Raw genomic sequence first — 13,104 nt, forward strand, 5'->3', positions numbered from 1 at the left:
AAACTGTATTTTATCTTGTAAATATCTAACCATGTCCAATATCCTTGTATATATTCTATACATATAGGATTTGAAGGACTAAATAAATAAAAATAAATAAATACTACCCCTCCAGTGATTTGGAGATTGGCATTCTTATTAAGGTCATAGTTCCATAATTTTCTGTAGATTAAGTTCAATTTTGGATCTCTGCCATGTGGGTGGTGTGTTAAGTCAAATCTACCTTTCATTCATCAGTACTAATTTGAGCTCACATTAACTGTAGTCACAATTTTCACACAATACTTCATTTTCTGCTTATAAATTATTGTTGATCTTGTTTTCTTCACACTATGTGGTTCATGACAGTGACCTGCCTTAGGCAGTTTCAGGGTACAGCAATTAACAAACCAGATAATATTTTCTTTATTTTGTTTACTTCACTACAGTATTCATGTGATGGATTATGTTTATTAATGTACTATTTTACTATTTTCAAGTGGTAAATTATTCGATTAGCCCAAATGGTACAGCTGTTGGCTGAACCCAGTAGTTTACAGTTTTCTGTAGTTACATTTATTCTAAACATTACAAGCAGAAACCTAATACTACAGTACAAGCATGGGAAAAAAAGCTGGGTCAATGTTATGTGACACAGGCTGTGGATTTAGAAAGTTTATAAAGCAAAGTAATGTTTCACATGTGTCATTCTACGTGCCACATTCACAATGCCTCACTCATGATGTAATTGTCAGTTTATCTTCAGACCGATTTGTTGATGAGTTCTTGCAGACAGTGCCCCTCAACAAACATTCAAAGAGAGCAGTGATATATGTAAACTCTAGTAGTAGGCATTGTCAATCATTTGATGGCAAACAAAAGTCACCATCCTTACTGTCAGTTTCAGCTTCTCTACAGACATTGCTGCAGAGTATTCTGGAACATAACATAAAGCAGCAAGTAATTTAGTCACTAAGTTGTCTACCACAATGCTGGTTGAAAACTCTCAAACATGATCATGTAGCACACAATTAACCTCCAGCACAAATGGAAGCCCCACTACCTCACTGTCACCTTGGTCCCATAATTTTAAACTTCTGAAATTGTGATCACATTAGTATACAAGGCATGAGCGACGCCAGTGTTCACACTGTGGTATATGTTGCAAGCCAAGCTACCCAGTTAATGTGTGGATCATAATGAGGCAGGCAACTCTATGTCACCACACCAGATATTCCAGTAAACAGAATGCAGCTAAACTGATGATCCAGCTGATCATCAATGGCTATGAGATGCATGTCCAGGTAGACACAGGGGCTGCTATGTCTTTCACTGGGACACGCTGGTGCTCTACAGCTTCGGTGACCAGAGTATCAAGTAATTTACTGCAGTAGATAATGGATCACACTAAATGAGCCAGGCATTGCATGCTTAGGACATATCTTAAGTAAGAAAGGGCTCAAACCTGTAACGGAGGATGTACATGCAATTGATAAACCACCAGTGCAGAGAATCTAAAAGTAGTACAGTCCTTTCAAGGTAAGGTAAATTATTGCAGCATATTTGCACCCTTCAAACAAGCCCCACTGAAAATGGGTAGCATTCACATCATGAGATGCATGCTGGAAAGCATTCCTACAACCACAACAAGTATCTTCGATATGGACTGTGGCTAGTGACATGCACATCTGGCAAGCATCTCACAGTAGTACCTGACACAATGCAAGGTCATGGCTGTACTGGCGTACATGTATGGCATGGACCAATCCGATGGAGCTATTTGCAGATAGGAAAGGAAGCATTTGCAATAATTTATGGAGTCAGGGAATTTCACATGTATATTGTGACATGACATTTCACCAACTACGAACTCCTGATTTCCCTTTTTAGTCCTGATCCAAGGCCCCAGAAAATACCGTACATTGGTCCATGATGTAGATGCCATATCTCATCTGCCTATGGGGCCAAACAAGAAGTTTGACAAACATGAAGCCATATGTACACTGGTCCATGATGTAGGTGCCATATATCATCTGACTATGGAAGCAAACAAGAAGTTTGTCAAACATGAAGCCATATGTTTTGCATTTGATGATAATCTGCATCAAATCCTGATTTCTGCTTGGTATGTATCCACAGACATAGTGGTGCTACTTTATAGTGTGTTGTCATCACTATATCAGAGTTTACAGTACTTACCAAGAGGGATAGAACTGTCAATTAAACAATCTCTTGCCGGTGCCAATATCTGAATGTTACAGCATGTCAATATTTTTATTGACTGAAGAGGCAGAATGATGGGTCATAATCCCACCTTCATTCAATCCCAGGGTGCTCCATTTACTCCATACGTCACACTGGGAGTTTGCCAGAATGGAAGGGACTAGCACATTTACTGGCCCACAATTGACTCTGTAAACCAAAGCTACTGGGTCCAAGTGGAATGTTTCTGTCCCTGTCCAAAGCCCAGGCCCCTTGATAGTGAGTGCAAATTGATTTTACTGGTCCATTACCAAGGAGTTATGCAGTTATTTATGGTGGGTAATCTCTCAAATTTCCCATATGTGACATGGGTGTGAAACAGGCCAGTGAGAGTCAATATCTGTGCTCTGGTTACCATTTACACAACCGAGAGTGCTCCCCATAGCATTTAGTCCAAAACCAATCATCAATTTGTGGTAACCACAGTCAAGCCATTCTGACAATGTAATGGTATAGAATATCCTACCACTGCTCCATTTCACCCAGCATTGAATCCGAAGTTGGAACAGCTGGTCAGGACATTTAAGGTGCAAATATGGAAAATGATGCATTTGACATTGTCTGAGGAAGAACTCACCAGCGTCCTGGCTACATTGTGCTCCTCTCCCATTTACAGTTATATCAAGGTCAAAGTCGAGCACTGGCAAGGGGCCCTTATGTTGCTTGACCTTCTGCATCTGATGCAGTGAGCCTAAAGGCCCTTTTATCATGGAAGCTCCAAAATGTGTGTCACGACTTCAATTAGGAGTCATAACTGGTGCCAACTTTTTGAAGTCATAGCAGGAAAGGACCAGCAGATTCATGTTAGAAATTACTTTTTGCCACAACAATCTGCACAGAATCAGATCCCACCTAGATCAGTCAAGGACCTGGATGCAGCAGTGATCAGAGCCACTTTTAATTCCACCAGCTGGTATAAGCCTACCCCATTTCCACTTGTGTCCCCACCTCTCCTGCGGCAGCTTACAAACTGTAACTCTGCCATGAGCTTCAGCAGCAATTGAAGGTGTTCACCGAGATGAGGTAGAAGACAATGGAGACAGAACCCATTCCGTGTCCTGCAGTCACTATGTTGAATGAGAGCATTAGCATTGCCTCACACCCTGTTGTACAGCTGGACCCGTCATGTACATTATCACAGAAACTGGCAGCATTAGACACTATCATAAAGGAGCCAATGAAAAATTAATTACGAGGTTGGCATCACTTCCACATCAGTGGAAGGTTGGTCCGTCGGGGTCAAGGGACTAAACTGTGAAGTTATCAGCCCTGAGTCAAGAGATAAATCATCTGGAGTTAGCAATATCAGCCAGAAATTTGACTGAATTATGAAAATATGTTGAAGTTGTAAAATCGAGGTGGGTCAGAGCAGGCGAAGGGTCTCCCAGGACTCACCTATGATGAGTAAAACCCAACTCACATCTCATGCCAGCTAACCAGATTAAGGGTGAAGACTGTTACAGAGTAAAGAATGCCATCTAGCCAGAACATTCGTAATAGTAAAAGTGTGAGGGTTAAAAATGTAATGCATATCAGTTGAATTGACAATGGTGAAATAAAATGAGAGAAATAAACAGGCCAGTAGGTGGGTGGGGTCAGGCGAGTGTGCCCCAGGGCTCTGCATGCGACAAGAGCTGTCCCTCCCACAACTTTTCCACTTCCCATCCATTGTAGTCAAAAGTGTTAAAGATGGGGAAAAGCACCCAAGATTCATTGGACTACTGCCCCTAAAACAAAAAATAAGATGTGGCAGGAAAAAAGAGGCTAACTGCATCTGAAAGCAATTAAAACAAGGTAAAAGATGGACGGTCAAGGCAGCTGTGCAATAAGGTAGGGTTGGAGGGTCTCACAGACCCACTACGGGCTGGGAGATGCCACAACCCCAGCCAGCCTGCACCCACCCTGAAAGTATTTTAAAATGTTTTATCTGAGAAAAACCCACTTTCAAGGAGAAATCGGAAAACCATTTCAACTGGCTGCGAGTCGTATGTCAATATCGTAGGCAAAGATTCCAGATCATGTTTATTGTAGAGAACTAGAAGGGGGTGACATTCCATTGGGATGTGAGCTACTGTCTGCATGGCCCCATAAACACAGTGTGGAGGGGTAGCTTGTTATATAAAATAAAATTATGGTTGATCTGGTATGAGCAATGCAGTGGCAACATAGGACAGTAGATTCCTTCTGAGTTGAATGGAGGGAGGACCACCGGGCAACAGTAGTCTAACTTGATAGTGCAGAGTTTATTAGACAGAGAAGTAGCCCACCGTATGTTGTCCTATATCTGAGTGAGTAGAGGTCTTATTTGCACTTGCAAATCTGCACATGGAATCATCAAAGCGAATGTTGAGCAAGTAATCGTTTCTCTAGCCGAACAGCTGGTCAGTTCATTTACTAGGATATCCACATGATTTGGAACCCGGAGAAAGCCAACTGAGCAGGCAGCACAACTAAGATCAGAGAAAAAGTCATGAACAAGAGGTATCATAGGACAACAGAAGTAACATCGATCAATAACAACGAGACTGATAAATTATAAATGAAAGTCTGTTTAATAAAAGTAGGGCTCCAGTAATGGCTATCAGCTCCACAGTAAAAACACTACACATTCCCTGCAACAAATGTTGTTCCTGACAGGTGGGAGATGTAAAAGCACTTCCCATGCTATCCATGGTTTTAGAGTCATCAGTGTAAATGGCGTTAGCATCCTGATACTCCTAAAGAACTGAGGGGAACAGTTACTGACAGGTCTTGTGGGTGACTGAAATTAGTTCCTGAGATAGATCAGTCCTAATTTATGGTCTGAGTAACCTAACCAAGGGAGGATGTGTGGGAAAACACGTGGAGCATATTTTAAGGAGGTTAAGGAGGAGGACCTGGCAGAGGTCACCGAGGCACATTCCAAACGGTAATCTACCCAAGGATGGGCACCAGGGAAGCAGTGCCCCATATATGCAAAAATAATTTGATAATTTGAAGATTAGTAAATTGTCAGGTGGTGATTGTGTAATAGAGCAAGAGCTGGTACTGTAGGAATTGAAGAGGAAGATCCCTGTTTTTGCAAAGAGCCTTTCTAGGGGACTATTCCTTCAGGTGCCAGTGGGCAGTCTTACTCCACGATGATGGATTAGGTCCAACAATTTCAAAGCTGAAGGTGATGCAGAGCTGGAAACTTGGAAACTATAGCCCAGTTGGGTGAGAGCAGTGCCAAGTAAACATGGAGGAGAGTAGTACAATCTGTACCCCAAGAGGTGTAGACAAAGAAGCAGAAAGCATTAAGCTTTCTTATGCAAGTAGTTTTTAATTGGTGAATATATGGCAGCCATGTCATATTTTTATCAAAAAGGAGTCCAAAAATTGGTACTATGAGGAGTCCAAAAATAAGGGCTATGCAACAACGTATAAGTGCTGGCTACCAAAGTACAGTTCTGGGTCAGGCGGTAAAATAACACAAACATATGTCTAACAGTTTACTGACAGAGAAATGGAAACCTTGGGAAAGGTACTTGGAGGCCTTGGAGCTCGCATTCAGCAAAGGCTACAGATTGGGATCTACTCCAGATGCAAGAGCCATCGACTTACAGCAAAGGAGTGACCAGTAGTCTGACGGAGGTCACTCTAGGCCATTGATGGTGATGTGGAGGAGTATAATACTCTGCATGGAGTCCTGCAGGACACTGTCCTCGTGGACCTGAGGCGAGTTGAGTAGCGTACCAAATCCAACCAGAAACAGGTGGGATAAAAACTGATGAATAAAAGTCAGGAGGAAGCCTCAAGAGCTCCAGTCACGTAGGATAAGTAAAATGTGATGGCATCAAGCAGCGTCATATGCTTTATTTGGGTATAAAAAGACTGCAATGATGTGTTGGAATTTAGAAAAAGCTTTTTCCAACTTAACAACATGGTCAGTTGTGGATTGTTCCTCCTAAAAAACACAATGATGGGGGCCAAAAGCTCCACATTTCGAGAACGCAGCATAATTATCAGGCTACCATCCTTCCAAGCTGTTTGCAGAGCGTGTTGATGAGGCTAATGAGTCGGTAGCTGTCAATAGACATTGGGTTTTAGCTTGGTTTAAGAGTTGGGATGAAGGCAGTATCTTACTATTTTGATGGGAAAACACCTTCTAGCCAAATACCGTTAAAGACCATGAGTAGATAGAGCCCTGTGAGTAACATTCAGATGTTGGATCACCTGATTATGAATTACATCTGTGCCTAGGGCCATACCATGTGGTGTGGCAAGAGCTTGAAGCAGTTCCCAGTCAGTGAAAGGTTTATTATATAATTTAGTGTGATAGGGGCTAAGGATAGGGGGGATAACTTCAAATTGTCTTTTATGCACTCAGAAAGTAGCTGGATAAGAAGAGGATGCCCATGCAGATACAAAGTGGGTTGTGAAGTGTTCAGGAAGAACAGATGCATTGGTAAACATACAAAAATTGGAGGATGAGACACAGGGCAGTTGTTGATCCAGCCTGACAGAGGGGTGGAGGTGAAAGTAGAGGCATCCAACTGACATGGTAAGTGGTCCTTCAGGGGCAGTGAAGAAGAAGTGACAGAATTACTGGAAAGTCGCCACTGTCATGAAGATCGCCATGCAGTGACCACTGCAACGAAACCAGGAGACTGCGGGAAGAGATTGCAAGGTTGATAGGTGAAAAGATCCATGGGCAGTACTAGAGTAGGCACGAGTACTACCATTCAGGAGACAAAGATCAAGTACAGAAACAAGCTGGTCAATCAGAAATCCCCTGTCAGATGAAGTGATCTTCTCTGTGGGTTGTGTGCACTGAAACCTAAATGTAGGAGAAAAGGGGAGAGAATTGTTGGATTAAGTTACCTGGAGGTAAATAAATGTTACAAATAATGACTACAGGGGTCAAACCAGGAGACTGGGGGAAGAGATGTAAGGTTGATAGCTGAAAGGTGCCCCATGGGCAGCACTAAAGTGAGTAGGAGTACCATCGTTGAGGAGAGAAAGATCAAGTTCAGAAACAAGCTGGTCAATCAGAAATGCTGTCAGACGAAGTGGTACCTCCTCACAGGGGTGGTGTGCACTGAAATCCCTACACAGGAGAAAAGGGGAGAGAGCTGTTGGATTAAGGTGGTCATGTCAAGGTATGTAAGTGGTCTGCCGTGAGGTAAATAAATGTTACAAATAATGACTCCCGGGGGCATTTGCGCTTACGTTGCTATTACTTTCAATGTGATACAGAGACAAATCTGCAACATCTGTGCAAACCAATATACAGATACTTCCAGAGGCGCTCTTGGGGCCAGTACAGTTCTGACAGAAAGAACAATAGCTTCAACACAGATTGCAGAACAGAGGAAGTCAGTTGTTGTCATTCTGGCAGGTGACAGTGACATCCATTGAAGTTTAATTGGATCATCAAGTTCAGGGTGTCCTCTCATTAGGCATGAAGGGTTTCCCACACGAACCACAAGAGGAGAGGGCCTATCACCCCATGGTCAAGTTTATTTGCACAATTACCAGCGGTAAATGTCGAGGGAGTAAATATGCCCTGTACTACTGATGAGCTGGCCACAATAGTGGGCAAGGTTGCTATCATTAACACTGGATCAAACAATTATATGTTTTCCAAGCTTTAAAATATGAGAGGCTATCTGTGACCTACAGCTCCTAGATTATGCAATCCTTTACTAGGACTGCATAGTTTGTGGATTGGGGAGGGTGATTGTTCCAGCAACTGACTCAAACAGGTTTAATTTTTGTGGCTGGCCACAGTCTCTGCAATTAGGGTCATATGTACACTGGGAAGCCATACATCAGAAGTGCTGGCATTTAAAGCACCACTTGAGGGGTGGGAAATATGTCTTCACATCGCAGCAGTAAACAATGATTGGGACCTATTCTGGTAGTGGATCCCTCAAAAAATTGAGAATGAATGCTCTGGTGTCAAAATTGTTGCCAGGTCCACCTCAAGGTGATGTATGAAGTGGATCCGTTGCCTCTCAAAGTGTTCGTGTAGTTCATCACCAGTCTGTTGCATTAGGTCCCAGTGAAAAATTAGCCCCGCTATCATGTTTAGGTTCTTATGGGGTCTTAGAGTAATAGGCACATCACCGAGTTGTTTACAAGAGAGTAATACCCAGGACTTTCAGTCTTAATTCATTTGTGGTTTACTAAGGTAAGAGAGTTTTTCCAAATATATTTTCTATGCTCTCCAAAATAAATACTGGCTTAGCAGTAAGAAAGGGCCATTCATCTTTTCTAGTACAAACCAGCAACTGAAGAGAGTAAGTGTCTGCGAGTCACTTTCCTACCATGTGCATGGCCATGGAAGGGAAGTTCCTTGGGTCATAACAATCTGCTGTGCAGGGAGGAGACCCCCCAAGAGAGATCATTGCCGACAAAATTTTATTAAATAAAATTTTCCATGCATAATGTTCGGCCGTAGCCGGCTTGAGCATACTGTGGTGGAAGGTGCTGGCCGAAAGACCATGGTCGGCACATTCCTGCCACGTGCTCCTCGGTCAGACTCAAGTCCCACGGATTGGTTGCGCTGACGGGGGTACGCTACTAGCAAGGCGCGTTGGCGGAATCAATCCTCCAATCAGAGACTAATCGTGTGATCACGTGGGGACGCGGCTGGGAGCGGCGAGGGCGGCTTGGAAACAGCTCTGCGCTCTCTTAGCTTCAGACCTCGGCCCCGAGTAGTACTCATACTCAACTGATGAGTTGATTTTACAACCGTAAGGTGAGTCGCATCCCACTTCTGACACCACTTGTTCATCAGCATAGAGGTCAGGAGCGGAGGGCGTTGTAAAATGAAACGTAATGAAGTGGAATGGACCCAGTTTATTCCTGTAACGATGATACATTGGTGCCTATGTAGGGCTGAGCAGCCCCAAGAGGGGTTGCCGTCTGCTCATCAGAGAGGCAGAAGCTAGAGGAGGGACTACTCGGGGCCGAGGTCTGAAGCCAAGAGAGCGCGGAGCTGTTTCCAAGCCGCCCTCGTCACTCCCGGCCACGTCCCCACGTGATCACACGATTAGTCTCTGATTGGAGGATTGATTCCGCCAACGTGCCTTGCTAGTAGCGTACCCCCGTCAGTGCAACCAACCCGTGGGACTTGAGTCTGACTGAGGAGCACTTGGCAGGAATGTGCCGACCATGGTCTTCCGGCCAGCACCTTCCACCACAGTATGCCCAAGCCGGCTACGGCTGAAGATTATGCATGGAAAATTTTATTTAATAAAATTTTGTTGGCAATGATCCCTCTTGGGGGGTCTCCTCCCTGCACACTGCACTGAACTGTGATCTGCCTGAAGAGACTGCACAGCCTCAAAGTCATTGCTCATAAATTTGGTTGTTTCATGATGCCAAATACCCACCATGATGCTGCCTACTTCAAACAATGATACTCCCCATGGGCATCACACAGGGAGCGCAAAGGCCACCTGGCATGATGGCCATTGCCTGTGGTCCTAGTGCCTCTAAACAGACAGGCACTTATACTTTGGCATGCACGGGTCGGTGACATCTTGGGCATCAACAGTGTGATGTCTGTGTGGTAAGGGAGGCTACCACCATAGGTACCTGACAACTCCCTGTACACACTGGCTACTGTGTCGAGTATTGGATGACCTTGCCCACAGATTCTATAAAATAATTTTGAAATGGTGGATATCAAATCCAGATGTGGGGACCAAACATAAATCAACTGAAACATGTGATGTAAACTAGAGAGAGAGAAAAAAAATATAGTCAAACATTTCAGCAGGAAAGGAAAATAGTACTGCAATGGCTTGGGGTCCTATGTTCACCACATTTTATTTCAGGTCTCTAATTTATTTAGTAATTATTATGAACGAATGCATCCTAATCATTCAATTGGCAGCTTTTTGACACATAAAAACAATGTATCTGCTAAGTACTACACTTGACTCCTGAAAGTGACAGTGTCTTATAGGGCAATTTCCATACAGGTGTAGCACTTTAGGCTCTAGATACCTTACATGTCTACACTGCTACTGGTGCTTACGCATCTACACATTATATGCAGAAAACATCCATTAAAAAAAATTAGTTTATATAATGTGTTAGGATTTACCATCACATGTTGGGGAGGAAACTGATATGATTATAGTAAATTTGGGGAAAACCTCACAAATAATATCACACCTCATGCAGAATATTTTCGATCAAAGATGCCATCCTGTGCTTCGGTTTACCACATTAGGAAAGCATTCACAGTCAAAGAAAAGGCCATTAAAACATCTGCAACACAGCAAATTAATGAGACTGATGTGTTAGCTGCTGTTGCTGCAAAGTCTCACACAAGTTTGTGAGAAGTTGCTCTTGATTCTGAAATGTCACAGACATATTAAGCCATCGCAAATTCCACTCCCAATTACTCTTCAATTCATCAGGAATTTTGTGCTGATCAGTTTAATAATAACTATCCCATGATGTGTCAATGGGCTTGTGATCTAATAAATTTATGTCTTTTTTCCACCAGGTATTGTTCTTAAATGAATGAACATTCAGGAATCACAGAGAGGTCAATATACAAACACCTGCATTACTGGAACTTGGACTTTTGTGCAGCTGAATATCAGCATCCTTGGACAGTTGTTGAATATGTGATCCCAGCATCTTGGTTGCACATAAAATTACTCAGAAGCAGCACAGAGTATTAGACTGCAATTTGGAAAGTTACTTAAATTTTTATTTCTTCTTTGTTTTTGCAGTTGTAAAAGAGTAAAAATTGATTCCACATGTATTTTAAATGAGAATTGGGATCTTTTGAGTGTATTACTTTGTAAACCAATATTTTATCTCATGCTGTCGCAGAAATAATGATAATAGATTGCATTAACAGTGCGTGACAGCTTACAAGTCCGTTAAGTAAGTCATACAAGAGGAACGCTCATATTCTATTATAATACATGTTATAAAAGAAATGTATGAATAAACAACATTTCTGATATAAATTACCATATTTCCATGACTGACTAATCACTTTTAAATATGCCCCGTGCCACACATCAAAATTTCACCTCGAATCCTTTGAAGAGGAGTTCACATAGCACAGATAACTTTACACAGAGTGACAATTCCTTGAAAAATCACTTAAAATCAATAGTATATCTCTGCGCAGTGCAAAAGTTGCACTCTTGCAAGAGCCTAAAAGAAAATGCTTTAAAATGTGGCGCACTATCAGCAGTGTACAGAACTCCAAGTGAGTCATCTCAACAGAAGAGACTACCATGCATTAACATGCCAGTTTAGGGCCATTTTCTTCTATCTGAGTAACTAATAGGGGTCGACTTTATTGAGATAGCATCATATCGTTTAATTACAGCTATTCAGTTTACCAATAACAACAGGAGCAGGATACATGTATTCTCTCACGAAATTTTCTGTAAATAATCCATTGCAGTTCAGACAAAATAAGGACCACATTTACACTTAGATGACAAAAGTCATGGGATAGCTCCTAATAACGTGCTGGTCTCCTTTTGTCTGGAGTAGTGCAGCAACTCGATGTATCATAGACTCAACAAGTCATTGGAAGCCCCCTGCAGAAATAATGACCCATGCTGCCTCTACAGCCATCCATAATTGCGTAAGTGTTGCCTGTGCAGGATTATGTGCACAGAATGAATTCTCAATATGGCCCACAAATGGTCGATGGGATTCATGTACGGTGACCTTGGTGGCCAAATCATTCACTCAAATTGTCCAGAATGTTCTTCAAACCAACTGCGAACATTTGTGACTTGGTGCATCATCATTCGTAAAAATTCCATTGTTGAATGGCTGCAAACTGTCTCCAAGCAGTTGAATATAACCATTTCCAGACAATGATTGGTCACTTGGACCAGAGGATCCAGTCCATTCCATGCAAACACAGCCCACACCATTATGGAGTCACCAGTAGCTTGCACAGTGCCTTGCTGACAACGCGGATCCATGGGGTGTGCACCAAACTTGACACCGACCATCCCCTCTTATCAACTGAAATTGGGACTAATCTGACCAGGCCACAATTCCGCCTCATCCAGGGTTGAACTGATTAGGTCACAAGCCTTGGAGGGGCGCTGCAAGTGATGTCATGCTGTTAGCAAATGCACTCGCATCAGTCATCTGCTGCCATATCACATTAATACCAAATTTTGCTGCACTTTCCTAATGGATGTGTTAGTTGTATGTCCCACATTGATTTCTGTGGTTACTTTAGCCAGTGTTGCTCGTCTCTTAGCATGACAACTCTATGTAAATGCTGCTGCTCTTGATTGTTAAATTGGCCAAGTGAGAGGTAATGCCTGAAATTTGGTATTCTCTGCACACTCTTGACACTGTGGATTTCAGAATATTGAATTCCCCAACTATTTCTGAAATGGAATGTCCCGTGCATCTAGCTTCAACTACCATTCTGTGTTCACAGTCTGTTAATTACTGCTGGGTGGCCATAATCACATCAGAAATCTTTTAAAAAATAGTCACCTGAGTACAAATGACAGCTCCATCAATGTACTCCCCTTTTATACCTAGTGTATGCAATACTACCGCCATCTGTATATTCGCATATCACTATCCTGTGACTTTTGCCACTCAGTGTGCAGAAAAAAAAGGCCCTCATTAAAACAGAGTGTAGATCATACAGAGGTGAATGATATACTTTTGTTACTAAACTACACATTTTTATGTTGTGTGTATTCACCTGTAAAAGTTCAGCATCAAACCATATTTAAATATTGATATGTTAAATGGTCTGTGAATTGACAAGTTCCATAATGTAACAATAAAATTTTCTGACATCATTGAGGAACCACAGCAATTGTACTTCATATTTTAATAATTAAGGGCACTCTGGGGCGCAAAAAATTA

The sequence above is a fragment of the Schistocerca nitens genome, chromosome 3 (assembly GCF_023898315.1).
Source record: "Schistocerca nitens isolate TAMUIC-IGC-003100 chromosome 3, iqSchNite1.1, whole genome shotgun sequence".
Classification (NCBI taxonomy): Eukaryota; Metazoa; Arthropoda; class Insecta; order Orthoptera; family Acrididae; genus Schistocerca; species Schistocerca nitens.